We start from the raw sequence: 17,590 nt of genomic DNA on the forward strand, positions 1-17,590 counted from the left end.
CCCAGCAAACCATTCAAGCTAAGGTCTTGCTGCGACCCTGGCAAGCTTTGAAGCACTGCTCTCTCACTCAACGTGAAAAACAACCAGCCACACAGCTTAAAGGGATCCTTGAGATGGGCTGCCCTCCTCCTCTTGACAACCCCCCTCCACACAACATGAATGTAACAACTGTAGTTTGTCATTTTGCCCTTCCTTTTCTGAGGAAAAAAATGCTAGTGATTTCTTTTGACTTAAACTGGGCATTCAGAAAGCTGTTTTTTTTATTAATGAACCATATTAAGCCACCAGTGAAAAGCTCCCTGACTCTGTTTAAATAACAGGCTATGATTCCTCCCACCCCCTCCCTTTGGCTCCACAGCTATTAATTGAGGAGTTTCTTTGTTTTTTTCCTAATGAAGCTAACAGAACACATCTGTCAGGTGCTCGTATTCTTCACCCGTCTATAGTATGTAATAGCCCAGCTGGAGGCTATAATGCTTCACAATACCCCTGGCCGTTACAGCAACTATTTATTCCTGGGCTTTTCCTCAGATAGGGATTTGGTAAAAAAAAGAGAGAGAGAAAAGTCTGAAATTTGGGCCTAATTGCTGTTTACACAGCGATAGACACCTGTTCTGGCTAAGACCCTGGCTCGTGAATCCCACACCTCAGACCTTGGGGAAAGTGGAGGGGGAAATTTCAATCGGCTGCCAGTTTAGACACTGAGAAGTTTTCCGAGTGCTTTGTATGCTAAAATGTACAAATGTGACTTGATCTATGTCCAATATTTGACATAACACCATGTTGGTGTTGGGGATGTGTTTGTTCGAAGGCTAAAAGGGACATAGTGGGAACTAAATATTGTCACACACACAGAATTGTGGTGTTTTTTTTTAAATTTAATTTTTTTAAAAAACAAAACAAAACCCAGTCACAGTTTCCTGTTTCTGTTGCTGTGAAGCATCGCTGTTAGTAGCTAAGAGCCAGTTTGTATGCAATGCTAGGGCTGCTTTAATAAGATGTATGAATTATGCTCTCAAACAGGGATTTTTGTTTGTGGGATAAAGCTCATAGACATGTGGATGATGCCCTGTGAATTAACCAAAATTGGATAAATAAAGGGAGCATAAGAAAAGGCTTTGCTGGAACAGACCAAAGGCCCATTGGCGGGGGGTGCCTTGGTTTTGGATGAATCCCTAATCTCAAAGCAAAGCAGGGTGCCTTAAGAGGGATTTGGGGCATCTCAGAGGTGAGAGGGATCTTTAAGAGGTGGCATATACCAAAGTGGGATTGCTTTTTAAGGAAAAAATGCTGCAAACAAGCATCTGCTGAAAGCAAAAGGAATGTTATCATAATGCCAGAGTGAGGTGATAGGGAAGGGGAGAGCAAACATCAGAGTGGGGAGAAAGGGCTCAGAGGAAGAGCTCCGTTGTGGCTGTTGGGTCAAACTTGTAAGATGAGGTGCAATTATTTCCACCAGAAAGGAACCACCCCAAAAAAGTTCCTAACACAACTCCCCGAGACCTGTTTGCCTGCCATTTGGCAGGTTTCTTGTCTGACCTAAGTAACTCATGTATTGATTATTACTTTTCATGGTCCAGTGATGAGTCCCGGTAGTTAAAGGGTTCCCTAGTAAGCATGGGCTTAAGCTGCACCCTGTTTGTTATCTTCCCAAGAAGGAAAAACAACAATATTTGCAGCATACCCTCCAACATTTCTCAGACAAAAATAGGGACGTCCCGTTCCCTAATGATAATTTTACTATCCAAACCCCACACATCTTACTGGGTTGCCCCAGCCACTCTGGGAAACTTCCAACATACCATATTTTTCGCTCTATAAGACCCACCCGACCATAAGACGCACCTAGTTTTTAGAGGAGGAAAACAAGAAAAAAAATATTTAGAATCAAATGTTGTTGAAGAGGCTTTGCGCAGCAATCCCTCTTGCTGTTCTGGCTTCTGGGATAGCTGCGCAGCCTGCATTCGCTCCATAAGACGCACACACATTTACCCTTACTTTTTAGGAGGGAAAAAGTGAGTCTTATGGAGCAAAAAATACGGTATATAAAAACATAATAAAACATTAAACATTTTTTTAAAACCTCCTATGTTTAGGGAGATTTGATCTCTCTCAGCATCAGTGTCCCTGTAGAGTTTTTGGAAGTGTGTCTCCCAGGTCATTGGCGAGATGTGACAGTCTGCCATTGGTGGACTGCTAGTATGAAGGAGTATTATGGTCTTCCAGAAAAGGGCAGGATTGTTGGATTTGGCTGCATGAATAAGCCATGTCCAGTTCTTTGTTGTTGCTTCCTTTTTCTTCCAGGTCAGCGGTTTTTTGTATTGCCTTTTGTGATACAGGAGATCCACTGCGGAGGCTGGGGTTGTATTGGACGTGAAGGCTTGGTGTTCAGGGCTTTTTTGGCGTTGATACAGTCCTTGTCAAACCATGGCTTGGAGTGGTGTTTTTGGCATCTCTTGTCAGTTCCGTGACTATTGCTGAGAGGCTGATGTAATTCTCAGGTTAGGTCCTTGTAAGCCATCAGGAGGCTTACCTGATTAGTGTATATTTCCAGTTTCGTCTAGGCAAACTCCTAGTATCCTAGTATCTTTGGCAAACTCCTCTAGAGTGAAAGGCCACACTCAAGGTAGCCCCATGTGGCTTAGTTATAGTCAACCTATTAATGGAAGGAACTCGGTGTAATAAAACCATACATGATTCTAATATAAGTTAGCAGCCTCTCCAATGCAGTTCAGAGCTCAAATTGATTAAAATGCAATTAGGCCATAAAGCTCGCTGTTTATTACCTCAGCTGTTTGTCAAAGGCATAGAGCGAAAGGAAGGGTTTGTTTCCCCATCTCTCCTTTTTTCCTCTTCTTTTTCTTGTGAGTTTATTTCTGATCAGTGCCAAGCACACTCATTAGCTGGGTACAGGGCAGAAATAAAATGTTATTGCCGTGCCACTTAATCCATAGTCCAATCAGAGGGCAGTATTCTCTACAGCTGTCAAGGGAGGATTGCAGGCAGTTTTTCGAAACTTTTATTTTCCATTCACTAGTGCCTGGGAGCTACTGGACAGATACATTCCTGCAGCTGAAATGGCCGATGTTCTGACTGATTGTTGTCTTGTGATCGCTGGTTATTCAGAAACTGAAAATAAGATAAAGGCAGTTAAAGGAAGAGGATGGGAAAACGAGAGCAGCAAGTTCTAACAATTAACTGGAAGGTGAGCTTGCATACAAACGAAGAAATATTTTATTTACACATGTGTACACCACCCAATAACCTAACATTATCTGGGCAGAGAGCAAGTAAATTTACAAGCCATAGTTGAAAACAACAACAGGCAAGCAAATCATCACAGTGGTACAGTGCTGCCTCGCAAGACGAAATTAATTCGTTCCGCGAGTTTTTTCGTCTAGCGAATTTTTCGTCTTGCGAAGCACGAAATCCCATAGGAATGCATTGAAATTCAATTAATGCGTTCCTATGGTCAAAAAAAGTCCAAACAAAGCCAAATTTGGTACAACAAGAGTTTATTAAGTGCTCTTTAAAGTCAAACATACTGTAAAGAGCATTTCAAAAATTGAAGGAACAATAAATTAAGTTTCTAAACATGACAGAAAAACATTTAAAAATCAACAAAGTGTACAGTACATTTTCTAAGACTCTGGGGGACAACTCGAAGAAGGTTCCTCTTCCACTCTTTGCTTCTTGCTGAAGAACCCCCTCCTCAACTGTTCCCCCAGCCACCCACCACACAGAAATTCAAATCCAGAAATTTTTTAAAAAAACAGCAGAGTGGCCCAATGGTCACAGAAAATCATAAAAATGCAGAAAAAAACCACACAAGCTTCCAGATTCTTGCAAATCCCTCCTCAACTGTTCCCCCAGCCACCCACCACACAGAAATTCAAATCCAGAAATTTTTTAAAAAACAGCAGAGTGGCCCAATGGTCACAGAAAATCATAAAAATGCAGGGAAAAAACCCACAAGCTTCCAGATTCTTGCAAACCCCTCCCCAACACCAAGTCCTGGAATTCCAAACACCCCAACCCAAAATCCAAAACCCCCCCAAAAAGTTTTAAAAGTTTAAAAGAAGTTTTGGAAAAGCTTCAAAAATCACCAAAGTCTTCAAAAACCTCAAAAAAGGCTACCACACCGCGTTCTATGAGTTGCTCCTCGAAGTCAAGTCGCAACTGTATTAAGAACTGTGTTAAGAAAAAGGAAACAAACTTGCAAGACGTTTTCGTTTTTCGTCTTGCGAAGCAAGCCCATAGGGAAATTCGTCTTGCGAAGCAGCTCAAAAAATGGAAAACCCTTTCGTCTAGTGAGTTTTTTGTCTTGCGAGGCATTCGTCTTGCGGGGCACCACTGTACATGGAATAGCTAAAGGGCATTTTTCACATATGAAGCATAAATTGGCTCTTATGGCTGGAACATACCATGCATGCCACCTCAGTCTCCAAGCAGTGCGAGATTCCAGAGATTCCAGGCCCATACCAAGTGATCAACTTTCCTTTTGGAAATGAGGCACTGCAGAGACTGTGTTGTCTTTATGACATATGGTTTATTTACACACGGATACAACCTGAGCCTATGATGGAGGGGTTCACAGCATAAACACCCCCAAAGTGTCTTGTTTCTCCCATAGCTGCAGGCTTGGATTCAAGCAGAAATCAAACATTGCTTTGGATCTCTCTCCAGCTTGCTGCCTTCCATCCAGGTCACATCACTGCTCCCCAAACTCCCTACTCTAAACTCTGTTGAGGGAGGAGTCACCACCAATTTGCCATCTTGCACGGAGCACCTTAATCCCACTTAATGGCTCATCACACAGGCTATCACCTGGCTAGGAGGCTAGCTGAACTATTCCAAGAATTAGAACTGTTTAAGTTCTAACACTTGCTGGATCCAAGGATTAGAGGGGTATGGCACCCAGCTCAGCACCCCAAGCTGATAACAATATATTTGATTTATCGTTTGAATTCTCACCCACATTTACAGTGTTCATAGCTGACCTGAAAAAGCAAGGGAGGCTCAAATGCTTTATAGACAGTTGCAGATAGATAAACAGCTATATAAAATGCAATTATTTGTGTGATTCTCTGAGAGTAAGCCTGGCTGAACTCAGAAGAACTTGCTTCTAAATAAGCATGCATAAGATGTCACTTGTGGAATCATCCAACCTTGGACTCTTTAATAGTGCCCTTTTAAACGTGTTTCATTGGGATTTTGCAGTTTGAATCCCCTGCTCTCCTTGCTTTGAACCCTTTTAAATTTTCTTAAATGTTATACATAATGTTTTATATTCTTTCCCCATGACTGTACTGTTTTGTGCAGGGTAGTTGCACTTGCTAGGGTGGAATAATCCCAAACAATTCTTATAATTAATGATGAAGGAAAAGAAACGGCAAGGGCTGATATGGACATTTGTTATAGAAGGAGGTCACATTTTAAGAGCTAAAACACTATGAACTTTTTTGAAACAAAGAGATGTGTAATGAACTCGGTTCAGTTGCTGGAGTGTGCTGGGATGCTGAGGTTAGTGATGGGGAAAGGGAACAATTCTTACTCCATCTCTCTGCCTTGGGGCTCGCAAAGATGGATGGGTTACAGCCAGAGACAGAAATTAATTTCCTATGGGAATAAACAGAAATACAGAGGGAAGTTGGGGTCATTTGAGGACAGGTAATAATGAAATTAGAGTTAATGAAGATTAGAGGACACCAGACCCAGCTGGGCTCCCCCTAGGGTTCTAAGGGGGCTTCTCACTGGAAAAATGTATTGGAAAGAAAATCTGGGAAGCAGGTTACAACTGCAGCCTGATCCAAAGGGTAGGAAAACCCCCCAACAACCTTGGGCTGTTCAAACCTAACTTTCAGCATTTCACAAGAAATACAGTGCTCCCCCCCCCTTTTTTTTTGCCCCTTAAGCCCCATGTAATAAACAGGCTGCTTCTGGCCAGAGATCCGTATAGACCAATATTGTATAGAATAATGTATTCTAAGCATGCCCCCTTGACTACTAGTATCTTATAAGGCACTAGAAATTTTCTCTCCTCTAAAAAGCAAACATCTGCTTAACATAATTTAGAATGCAGTAGAGTAAAAATCTCATCTTCTTGCATTTCAGTGGGAAAATCTCAGTGACTTTGATGAGGTCAAATTTTTAATTCTTTTTCTTTTCCGAAACTAAAATCATCAGGTAGGAAAATATTTCATGATTTCTGAAATAAACTATATAATGGGCTGGTATTTACAACCGTAAGCTAAACCAGGGCTTACTGAGACTGTACAAAAGTGCAGGGAGCTTGGAGCTACATTGATCTCCCCTGGTCCCTTTTAATGGCACTCCATAGAGAGCTGAGCTGACGTTTGACTTAGTTTGTCATTCGAACTATGACTCATGGTTAAACTCTAACCCCAAGCTGTAGTCCAGGACAAACCTAGTTGTGAGGAAGCAACATGCTAAGCTAAACCTTGTCTTAGCTTGGCACAGCAGAGCATAAGAGGATGTAAATAACAGAGCGGCTGTGAGCTCATCTCTAGAAATTGCACTTTTCTGTGATCTCAGTAAGCTATGGCTTGGCTTACTGTGCCATACAAACCAACTCAATGTATGTACCTAGGCTCATGTAAAGTTCTTATGCGAAATGTTGCTACTCATCATGAGCCGCCTCTTGCTTTTTCCGAGCTCCTTGAAACTTTTTCTTCCTTCCTCTTTGCAGGAATCTTCAAATTTGCCTCAAAATTTCACGTTACAGGAAAGCCTTGCCTCAGCCACCTATTCACACCAACCATAGGCTTTCAGCAGAACATCCAATGCCAGTACCACAAAGACTGGTAAGTGGCCATTAATGTTTTCTGAAGATGCCACGTAGGTATGAGCAGAACCTGCCCCAAACATTTTTTAGTCTTATTAAATTATTTTTGCTTACCTAAAAAGGAACCCTCAAAATGGACTTTGTGTTTTGGCTATGACAACATTTGTAATATGTATGGTATTGTGAGAAGCATATTGTACAGTGTGAAGGGGGTGCAAAGGATTGCACAGCTCCATAGTTGTAGTACTACCCACCATAGTGGAGAAAGGAGTAGCTTCAGCAGCTCATTTTAGGCCATTTTCTCCCCACACTTTTCAGAACCCAGGTGACATTGCTATCTTTGGTTTCATTAGCCTTGAGAGAACAAGATTAAGACACAAAAATGATTGATGGAGTTAAAGTTCTTCTGATACATTATTTCCACTCCATTTGAAATCTGATGCTCTCATAACGGTTGGTCATTTGTGACATTGGTTCCACGTTAATGCTCCACAGAGAAGGTGAGGGTAACCTAAGGGTCCTTTTATCATGAAGATATTGAGGAAGATTCTTCCATGTCTCAGTACAAGTACGGTGACTATTCCTAGACTATTGCCATCCAAACTTCAGAGAGTTGGCATCTTCTTCACAGTCACATAATGTGGGATTGATTCCTTTCTCATGCTTTTGTTACACCCTTTTGTGAGATCTCTACTTTTTATGGAACACCCTAATAAAATGTTAATGACAAAATACTTCTGTTACCCCTGTCATCAGATGTTCTAGGTTGTTCGACATTTTGAGTTTATAGAAAAGCACACACACACACACACACACACACACACTTTACAAATGCGTGTGTTTGTCAGCATTCAATGCAGAGTCTGCCTGCCTGCTCTGCAAAAGCTAACAAGCAGCAAGAGAAAGCATAGCTATTGTGCATCCTGGTCTACCAGATCTTTTCCAGCTCTAGCAATCAAGACTGACTTTTGCCCTATAGTAGGCTGGGGTGGGCGTGGTGGTCAGTGGTAGAACAGGGCAGGCAGTGCATTAGCTGCAACCTCTCCCATGTGTAGCTTTTAAATTGGGTTAACACATGCCACTCATGTTTACTCTGGCCTGGAGTATACAGAATGCAGGTAAACTGGTGAGTAGTGATATTGCTGCCTTATAACTGCAAGTGGTCTTGAGGCTCTTTTGGAATCTTCCAGCTCTGTGATTCTGTAGTTTTAAAGCCATTCTGCCCCCCCCCCCCGAAACAACCATTTGTCTGGTGAGTGGGGTTTCCAAAGAGTAGCCTGAAAGGGCATTCCTTGAGCACCCTTGATTGTGAAATATGTTATACGTTGGCAGTGTCCCTTGGGCATGGTCAATACAGGGGTGAAATGATCTCCTCAGCTTGCAGCCAGGCAACTCACAAGAAACTCAGGTGCCTTCTCAAAAGGCTTGTATTGTTATATGGTTACACATGTAAAAGAGCATACCAGATTGTTAATCTACAGGGAATGTATATGTGCATGAATGTGTGCGTGTTGGAGTAGGAGCATTTATTCCTGCAAATATCCATTTGCATTCTAAAGTAGTACACTCCAGACATAAGCTTACTACTCTTGATGGATAATGGAGCTGACCTGCCACATGTGTTTTCAGTGTAGTAGCATACTCTCCAACATTTCTACAATGAAAATAGGGACGTCCTATTCCATTACAGTGGTACCTTGGTTTACGAACTTAATCCGTTCCGGAAGTCTGTTCTTAAACCAAAGCGTTCTTAAACCAAGGTGTGCTTTCCCATAGCAGCGGGGGATTCAATTTACAAATGGAACACACTCAACAGGAAGCGGAACATGTTCTGCTTCCAAGGCAAAGTTCACAAACCAAAACACCCACTTCCGGGTTTGCAGCACTCTTAATCCACGTTGTTCATAAACTAAGCTGTCCTTAAACCAAGGTATCACTGTGTTGTTGTTGTTATACTTCACCAATCCGACTGGGTTGCCCCAGCCACTCTGGGTGGCTTCCTGCATATAAAAACATAATAAAACATTAAACCTGTCTTCCAAAGATTGTATAGTTACTTACCTCCTTGACTGGGGGATAACTCCATACCCTCCAATACCTCTCTGATGAAAATAGGGATGTCCTGAGGAAAAACAGGACATTCTGGGATCAAGTCAGAAACCGGGATGGCTTCTGTAAATATGGGACTGTCCCTGGAAAATAGGGACAGCTGGAAGGTCTGTAGTAGGCCCTAAGCAGTGGTACACTTGGGTAATTTAGACTCTGGTCGTACAGGTTCCCCTTTGGACAAAATTGTAATGTGTATTACTTCACTTATGCCAATGTTCTTACTTCTCCTCTTGCTCATTCTGTTGAATGGGACCCTAGGCTCCCCATCCCCCAAGTCCTGTTGAGTTCTCCACTGACCCTAAGGTTAAATATATCAAGCGAATTGACCTTAAATACCTACCATAAGTCTGCTTGCATGTCCCGACAATTATAATACATGGAAGAAGGTTTGCCTGCAATCAATAACATGCATATTATTATTTTTTGCCAAAAATCAATATAACTTGTTTTCCATGTAATGTATTTACTAGACCTAATTGGTGGTGATTGTTAGCATTTGACTTATATTTTGTTAAATATGCAGACCCAAATTTCCCTCCTCTTTTCTTCTTCTTCTCATAGTAAATTTAAGCACCATAACACAAACTCCTTTGGCAATTTATGACACTGGCAAGAAATGAACTGAGTTCAGAGATAAACATTTATTTCATCTCTCCTTGCGAGTGGGAACATAAAGCCATTTTATTTCTGAGTATTCAGTAGGATTTTACCCTGAGGCATGTCCGTGTCAAGGAATATAGGGCAATTTTTACTATGGTAACCTGTTCTGAAAACACAGCCTTCCGTTTTGTGAAAATTTCAATTAGCAGCAAAATCACTTTGAAAATAGTAGAACCATTCAAAGTATGCTGCAGTTACTAGGCTGCCATTCAAGCAAGAGATGTAAATATAAAACAAAGTGGTAAAGGCTGGCGAAACATCTGGTAATATAATTTTGCAGACATTGTTTCTGCTTCTTTGTTTAGCTTTCATTGATTTGTTTCTCCCTTTTATAATAAAATGAATTCCTCCCAAACAAAGGCTTATATCTGTTCTCGTTTTAGGTAGACTTGGATTTGCAGGCTTGCGATGGGACAAGGCAATTGTAGCCTTTAATCGGACTACAGAAAAGAGAGTTCACACTAGAGATTTCACACAGCAGTGGCGTGACATGAGAAGTGGTTCCAAATCCTCCCTCCTGTGGAATTGCTAAATAGAGAAGGAGTCTTTTCCATTTTGGAAAATTGGTAGTCTTGGTGGTGTCTTCCTTTCTAAGAAGAGAAATGGCCCATAGGCAACTCCTGGGGAGCATCTATAGCCAAGAGAATGAGTCAGGGACACTCCAAGACCTTTTGCTGCCTGAGGCAAAGTACAAGATGGCACCTCCCACAACTTCATGTACAGAAGTCAACAAGCCTGCAGTTGAATGTGTCTTCAACACAGGCAACAGTGAGCATCCTCCATCATGCCATAATGCAACAGGCTAGCTTACAAGGTGCGTGGCAGGCCATACTGACACCCACACAGGAAGAAGAAAGAAGGAAATCTCCAGTGTTCAGGGCAAAGTTTATTAGCCCCAGTGCATTTTGGGAGAATTTTTTCTTCATGACACTCTTATTCATGACACTCTTATCCTGTCCTGGAAGAAAGATTTATTCTGAAATGCATTGGGCCTGAAAACTGCCAAGTATCCAGGAAAAGGATATTCTCCTTTCTTTTTTCTATGATTGGTACTTTCCTTTTCGCTTTTCTTCTTCAGAAGCGTCAGTTCCCAACATTTGGTGACACTCTACAATGACCACAAAATAGACCCTGGGATGCAGATAGGAGCAACAGTCTGGATTCACAATAGTTTGAGTCCAGGGGCCTGGAACGGGTTTAACCCTAAGTACACTCTTTTGACTCTACCTCCTCCGATAAGCGAGCAATTGTGGTATTCTATTAGGGGGAAAGTGAAGCAGGTGAGGGGAAAACGTGCCTTCTGCCCCCTCAGACATGGCAGCCTGGTTCTCACTGACAGGACTCCCATGGAAGAAAGGGTGGAACGTAATGCATAACTAACTAACCCAAAGGGAGATGCAATGTGTCTCAGTGGAAAGAAGCACTTGGAGAAATTCAGTATTTCCCAAGGGTTCCTGCATTATTCAAATGACATACATGTTGCTAGTAAAATAATAACTGAAGCTGTACTCTTGAGGACCATGTAAACAGTTTCGTGCACACAGGCAGGGCCTCTTTTTAAAAATTTCCTACCACCAAAACCTGCATTTTTCAGATTGACAAACCATTTTAGAAAGTGGGGAGCATCTGACGGTAGCTTATGATCACTGCGGAGAACTAATATTTGGGAGTGGGAGAGATCAAAAGCCCCACTACATGTGCCCCTCAAAGGTTGTCTCAGGATTGTCGCCTCAGGAAACCGAGACACTTAAAAGTTGAATGCATCTCTCTCAGATGAAAATGGGGCTCTGGGCAATCCTAAAGTAGTACAGCAAGCTATGCTTTCTTCATAGCCGTTGACTGTGATTTGTGGACAGTGTCTTCCATAGGAGCTTAGAGATTTTAATTTGTAAACACTCCTTTACTCATCCTCTGGACATTAAAGTGCACCTGGAGGCAAGATTATGAAAGCATTCTCAAGCCTTCAGTAAAAGAAAGAAGGAATATGGAGGGGCACTTTTAAACTCTGTGCTTTGATCTCGAAGCTGCCTTTGCAAGTTGTTGTTTGATTTGGGCAAAGTAAGTTTCAAATTGATTGGATGTGCTTACTGAGAAGAAGTCCAAGGAGTGCTGTGGTGTTTGCTCCCTAATAAGATACAACTTTGTCTGGCCTTAGCCTGATAATCTAGGGTGGTTCAGTCAGGGGTTTGCAGGAATGTTTTGTGATGGCAGCTCTGTATGCTGTTTCATTTTGCTTGTGGCAGTGAAGCCCCTAACACTGATTAACTGAATAAAATAATAATAATAGAATTGTCCAGTAGCACCTTATAGACCAACTAAGTTTGTTCTGGTATAAGCTTTTGTGTGCACGCACACTTCTTCAGATACCAGATACTGATTAACTGAGTTAATGTGATGGGCACATAATATTGTTCACAAACATTCCAGCTAACCAATGTGGGAGCAGGGGGGAGCTGTGGGAATGTTAACAGTCCAGATTCTGTGAAGGCAAAGCAGGTTTTCAGTTTGGCTGGGATTAAAACTTCACACAAGCACAGATCTTCAAAAAAACGAAACCAAACCAAAACAAAGAAGTTCAAAGGTAACATTATCAAAGATAACTCACACCCATATAAAACTATATACAACATAACCAAAATAACAGATTTCTGAGGCAGATCACAACATGCCCCTTTTATTAAAGGTAAAGGGACCCCTGACCATTAGGTCCAGTCGTGACCAACTCTGGGGTTGTACAGCTTCCGGGTCATGTGGCCAGCATGACTTAGCCGCTTCTGGCGAACCAGAACCCTTTTATTAAAACAATTGTATATTTTAGGGGATTGCAGTGACCACAATATTCACTTTGTACCTGTATTTTATAGTATTGGGATGCAACCTGATCTGTTTCAGATCTGCTCTGTGTCGTTCTGTTCAGATTTGTGATCTGGAATGAGATCTGATCTCTTAAATGTGAGCTTCGTTTGGCCCACATTGATTACAATGGGGGATCAAAAAAGGGCTGTAATTTCCCCCCCTTTTTTACTGTGAAAAGTGGATGAATTTGTAGGCAAAGGAGCCCCTCCAGAGTGGATTAATCATACCAAATTTTAAACAAATCAATCAATTAGCTTTTGTTTAGCTTTAAGAACATTTTAAAAGTCTATAACTTTTAAAACAAATTTCTGTCAGAATTTAATGTGAATTGCAGGCACCATTTCTGAAGAGGTAATGACCTAAAAGATTGGAGCGGTGTTTCGCCAACAAGGGCAGCCTTCCACTCTTACATGCTGGCTGGGGCTGATGGGAGTTGTCGTCCAAAACACCTGGAGGGCATCAGGATGGCGGAGGCAGCCATAAAGGCAATGGCTATGTAACATACACCCCAATTCTCTAAGCAGTGAAAAGTCCAAAGGTTCAGGGGTTACCCAGGTTGGGTTCACTTTGGAAAGAGGTCAATGGGGATTTACTGGCAAAGATTGAATATAGATGGAGATACACAATTTTAATAGCCCAACAAACAGCTCAAGTCCACTCTTTCCATATCACATCTCAAAGGTATATTCCCTCCTGGGCAACATTCTGAAGGCCGCATGCCACTGGTGGTTGTGGCCAGCAGCAAATGTGAGTCTTACCTTTCATCAGTGGGCTACATTCTCACCATGCAAAAGGCAGAGGTTTCTAAACATGTGTGTGTGTGTGCGCGCGCACACACACACACACCCTCCAATATTCCTCAGGTGAAAATAGGGATATTTGTAGTTTTAATGTCATATTCTTATTTTTGCTTTGTGAGCAAAAAGGGAACTTTTCTTATACGGCAACAATATAAATGTGCATAAGTAAGTAAGTAAGTAAGTAAGTAAGTAAATAACTAAATAAATGCTTTTATTTATTTTTCTGCTTGTACATCTCGTTTTTTAGGGTGCTGGTGCAATGCCTTAATTGTCCCCCAATCAATTTATTTCATTTGTGCTTTTAAAAAATCTAATCAACCAAATGTTATCTGGCTGCTTAAGAGGTTTCTCTTAATGCGCTAATGCATCTCTTGATATGATAAACTCATATTTGGAATGAGATTTCAATCGGATTCTTTCAAATTCCATCCATTACATTTTCTCTTCCTTTGGCTGAATTCATCATGACTGTTCCAGTCTAACGATGCCCACTGGTGATCTACTCTTGTCTTCCACACAGAGGTGGGTACTGCTCAGTGATGGAATAAGATACGCGTACATAACTCATGCCGCTCTTGGGGGTTCGTCCCTAGATGAAAGGCGTCATTATAACAATGTGATCATTATCATTATCATGAAAAATCTTCTTAAGGAAGCGATTCCACCTTCTGCTTCTGACACCTCATTTCTCTGTTGTCTCCAGAGCCCCCTTTGTATCTCCTAGGAGCGTCAGTTCACATCTTAATCTCTTTATGTGTAATCTCATTACAGATAATCCCATTTGCTGAAGATGTCAGGAGTACCTCGCCTCTATGTGAGGAAGGATTTCCACTCATCATCTCACTTTGTAACCGATCCCAGATACATTTATTGTATAAACAGTCTAGCTGGAGTGGGAATCTCCCTCAGGTTGGAGTTGTCTATGCTCTGCTGGTATAAAAAATATGTCAGGGAGATGCAGAATAGTTGGGATATAGTGGGAGGGTGGGGGAGAGATACTGTCTTTTCCTTTCCAATTACTCTCAGCAAAATGACTCACTATTTACACTAGGTGGAGAGGGAATTTGTGATATTTTCCCAGCTAAAGGAACAAGATTTATAAAGTAATTAAAAACAAAAAGCTCTGAATGACTTTTAGAGACTCATTTATCTTGGACCCAGTCAGTCTTGTAGAAGAAGACACAGTGTGAGCCGTCCTTACTTTGATTCGGTGTGTTGTTTTGTTTAAAGTCAATTGCTGTTTTCATCTTGTCAGTTTGGGGGAGGATATAGAGGTCTCTCAGTTTGTAAAATGGGCCACAGTAGGTAACCAATGATGAGCTCCGGGAAGTAAAGGCCTTGAGGGGTGGAGGGCAGGATGACAGGGATAAAAACAAACAAACTTGGACGATAAATGATATGCGCAGCAGTTTGGGTGTGTGTGTGGAATGCTACTTCTTATGTTGTTTCCTCTAACATACTAATTCTTAATGCTGTTGAGTGGGCTACTATCACTGATTTTGTTTAAAGATAAAAAATCTGAAACCTAATATTCTTATTAATAGGAGGGGGTGGGGGAAAAAAACCCCAGTCACTTTCATTTGATGGTTTTGTTGGGGGGGGAGGGAGATGTTTGTACCACTCACCGACTGGCTAATGAATAATCAGATTTCACAGCTTGAGTGCTGGGGTGGTAATTTGGTTGCACGCCATGCTCCAAATCCATGGAATAGTGCTTCATTAATGTGAAGACCTGTATAATCAAACAATTAGCAATCTCTTTGCTGCTAAAGCAGCTTTTCATCAGCATATATACTTCACTGGGAGATGAGTCTCAAATTGGCGAATCTGACAGCAGAACAAGTCTTCTACTAAATCATGGTGGCTAAGAAGAGTGTGGACACAAGACCCATGTTTTTAATGCCTGAAGGACACGTTGTCACTCCAGGCATATCACACTGCATGTGTTAATATAGCGTCAAGGAACGAATGAAGTTGAAAGCCAATGGACTGCCCATTCATTAGGGAAAAAAGGAGATAGCTTACTGTATATGTGAAGCCATTATCAAAATGCATAGCAATCTTTTTCTGAAAAGCAATCTATCAAATTATTTCCTTTAAAGCACAAAACAAAGCAAATCATGTCTGGGCACTGATTTGCCCCCTCATTTTTCTTTCCTCTACTTGTTTTGTTTGTTTTTACCAACCATGGTTCAAAAGTGTACTGAGATTGTAAGAAAATCTATGCTTGGAAGTCTGGGATAGCATATGTATGTGTAGCTTGGCTGAATTTAAAGTCAATTTGGGTTGAAAGAACCAAAAAAACCCAAACACCCTTATGGAGAGTAAATACACAATGGGCAAAAACATGAATTTTCCATTTGATGGCAGCAATGAAGTTAGCGTTTGTGTTCTGAACATGTGCAGTTTCAAGGGCCACATCGCAGGAGTTTGACAGATCTCTTACACAGGAAATAGCAGGCAGATTATTATTGTGACAATTGCACTCATGTCTATTTTACTATGTTCATGTAAAGACTCTCCTCCTGCAAGAGAGGGGAGTGGTTGTGGTCTGGAGCCAGACTCCGCCTCAAACAGGGGGCGTTAGCCCCCTGCCCCCCACTCACCTGGCTGGCGCCCACGCCCACGGGCAGGCACCCAACCAGGTGCCTGCGAGGGGGCGTGTTTAGCAGCCTAAATTGCTGCGGCACCAGCCTTCCGGCCTCACTTTTCGTCGTCCCTCGGTGACATCAGGGGAGAGCTTATAGTTGGATTAGCATCAACAGGCTCCACCTACTGGTGAATAAACCCCCCTGTTTTAGACTCACCCCTCTCTGAGGGGATGGAGTCAGCTGACGTAATCCAATGCCTAAGCCAATACCTTTTCACTTGCTGTAATCAATAAAGTTGTGGCCTTTTCTTGCCCATTAACCTTATATCACATGTCCTTGTGTTTTCATTCCACTATGCGGGGATCGGGTCCTCGAACCACAATGGGAAGCACATTGACTAAAACACCGATGGTAAGAGCAGCCAGGCTGGCTCATTTCACACAAATTGCTTAGAAGCATACCTGTGCATTTTGCTTCATAACTTTTTTCAGAGGAGGGCTAGGGATTCACTTTTTTCACTGATGTTTCCAGCGCTACTCAACCTCTCCTTTCATCAAAGAGCGGAGAAATACAGAAAGCATCTCCTTGCAAATGAATGCAAATGTTGTTTTGATACAGATGGGGAACTAAGGCTGAAAAAAGTGACTAGCAGAAAGCCACATAGTGAATCCATGGCAGCTAGGCTTCCCAAAGGCAAGTATACAATCAATGGACCACATTATATTATTCAATACACTAACCTTTTTCTTGCTTTCCCCCATAGAAGTAAAGAGGAACATGAAACAGCCACAAATGCATGTGATGCTCTCTAGCAGAGAAGTGGGTCATCTGTAGCTCTACAGATGTTGCTGGACAACTTCCATAATCTCTAACCATTTTCTGAGCTAGCTGGTGCTGATGAGTATTGGAGTCCAACAACACCTGAAAGCCACAGGTTTTTTTTTATGATGGTTGCTCTCAACCACGGTGGCCATGATCTCTTCTTATCAGCTCATTGCATTCTCTCCTGGGTAATAATGTTCTAAGCACTGATAGCCATGCCTGATATTTTTCAGATTAGACTACTGGAACACATATTCTATGGCGTCCTGGAAGAACCTGATCATCTTTCAATCTGGATTTGGAATCACCTCTTCCAATCTGGATTTGGGACGGGAAACGTCTTTTGGATGGAAACTTCCTGGGTCACCCTAGTACGTAACCTGTTTCAAGAGTTGGCAGGGAAACGTCTCCTAGACCTCTCAGTGCTGCTGTTTGAAATCACCAACTGTGGTGTCCTTCTGGATCATCACAAAGGGATGGGAGACCCAGAAGGTAGTGCTGTGGGAGGGATGCTACTGTTCTTCTCCATGGCTGATGGAGTTCATCAGCATTCCATCTTGTCCCCCATGCTGTTCAAAACTATATGAAAATGCTGGGAGAAGTCATCTGGAGATCTGGGTTGCAGAGTCATCTATATGCAGATGATACCCAGCTCTGTTTCTCATTCATATCTGATCATAGGGAGGCAGTACAAATCTTGAAACACTGTCAGCTGTGAAGGACTGGCTGAGGCAGAGCAAACTGAAAAACAGTTTGACACTACAATAGAGTTGACATTACAGAAACATAGGCTTAGGTAAATAAATACATTGTAGATACACTGACAAGTAGTGGATGGTGTGGCATGGGGACTTTGCCCATTTGATCTCCCAAGTTGCTGCTGCTTACTGGAAGGAAAAAGAGAGAAATGAGGTAGCAGGAAGCTTGGCATGGTGCAAATGCACTGT

The 17,590-nt window shown here is 42.0% G+C and overlaps 2 long non-coding RNA genes across 2 annotated transcripts in view; one reads left to right on the forward strand and one right to left on the reverse strand.

The window, feature by feature from the left end:
- LOC308482320 overlaps positions 1-14,186 on the forward strand; it is a 34,345-nt gene extending 20,159 nt beyond the window's left edge. The window contains exons 3-4 of the long non-coding RNA XR_013989213.1: positions 6,710-6,824; positions 14,002-14,186. This is a non-coding gene — a long non-coding RNA (uncharacterized lncRNA). The remainder of the gene's footprint in view (positions 1-6,709; positions 6,825-14,001) is intronic.
- Positions 899-9,307, reverse strand: LOC308482324. The gene is made up of 2 exons (XR_013989218.1): positions 9,255-9,307; positions 899-3,129 (listed from the first exon to the last, which is right to left on the reverse strand). It is a non-coding gene; the product is annotated as an uncharacterized lncRNA (long non-coding RNA).
- Positions 14,187-17,590: the final 3,404 nt, after the last annotated feature.

This window comes from Podarcis pityusensis, assembly GCF_964106645.2.
Source record: "Podarcis pityusensis genome assembly, chromosome: 7".
Taxonomy (NCBI): Eukaryota; Metazoa; Chordata; class Lepidosauria; order Squamata; family Lacertidae; genus Podarcis; species Podarcis pityusensis.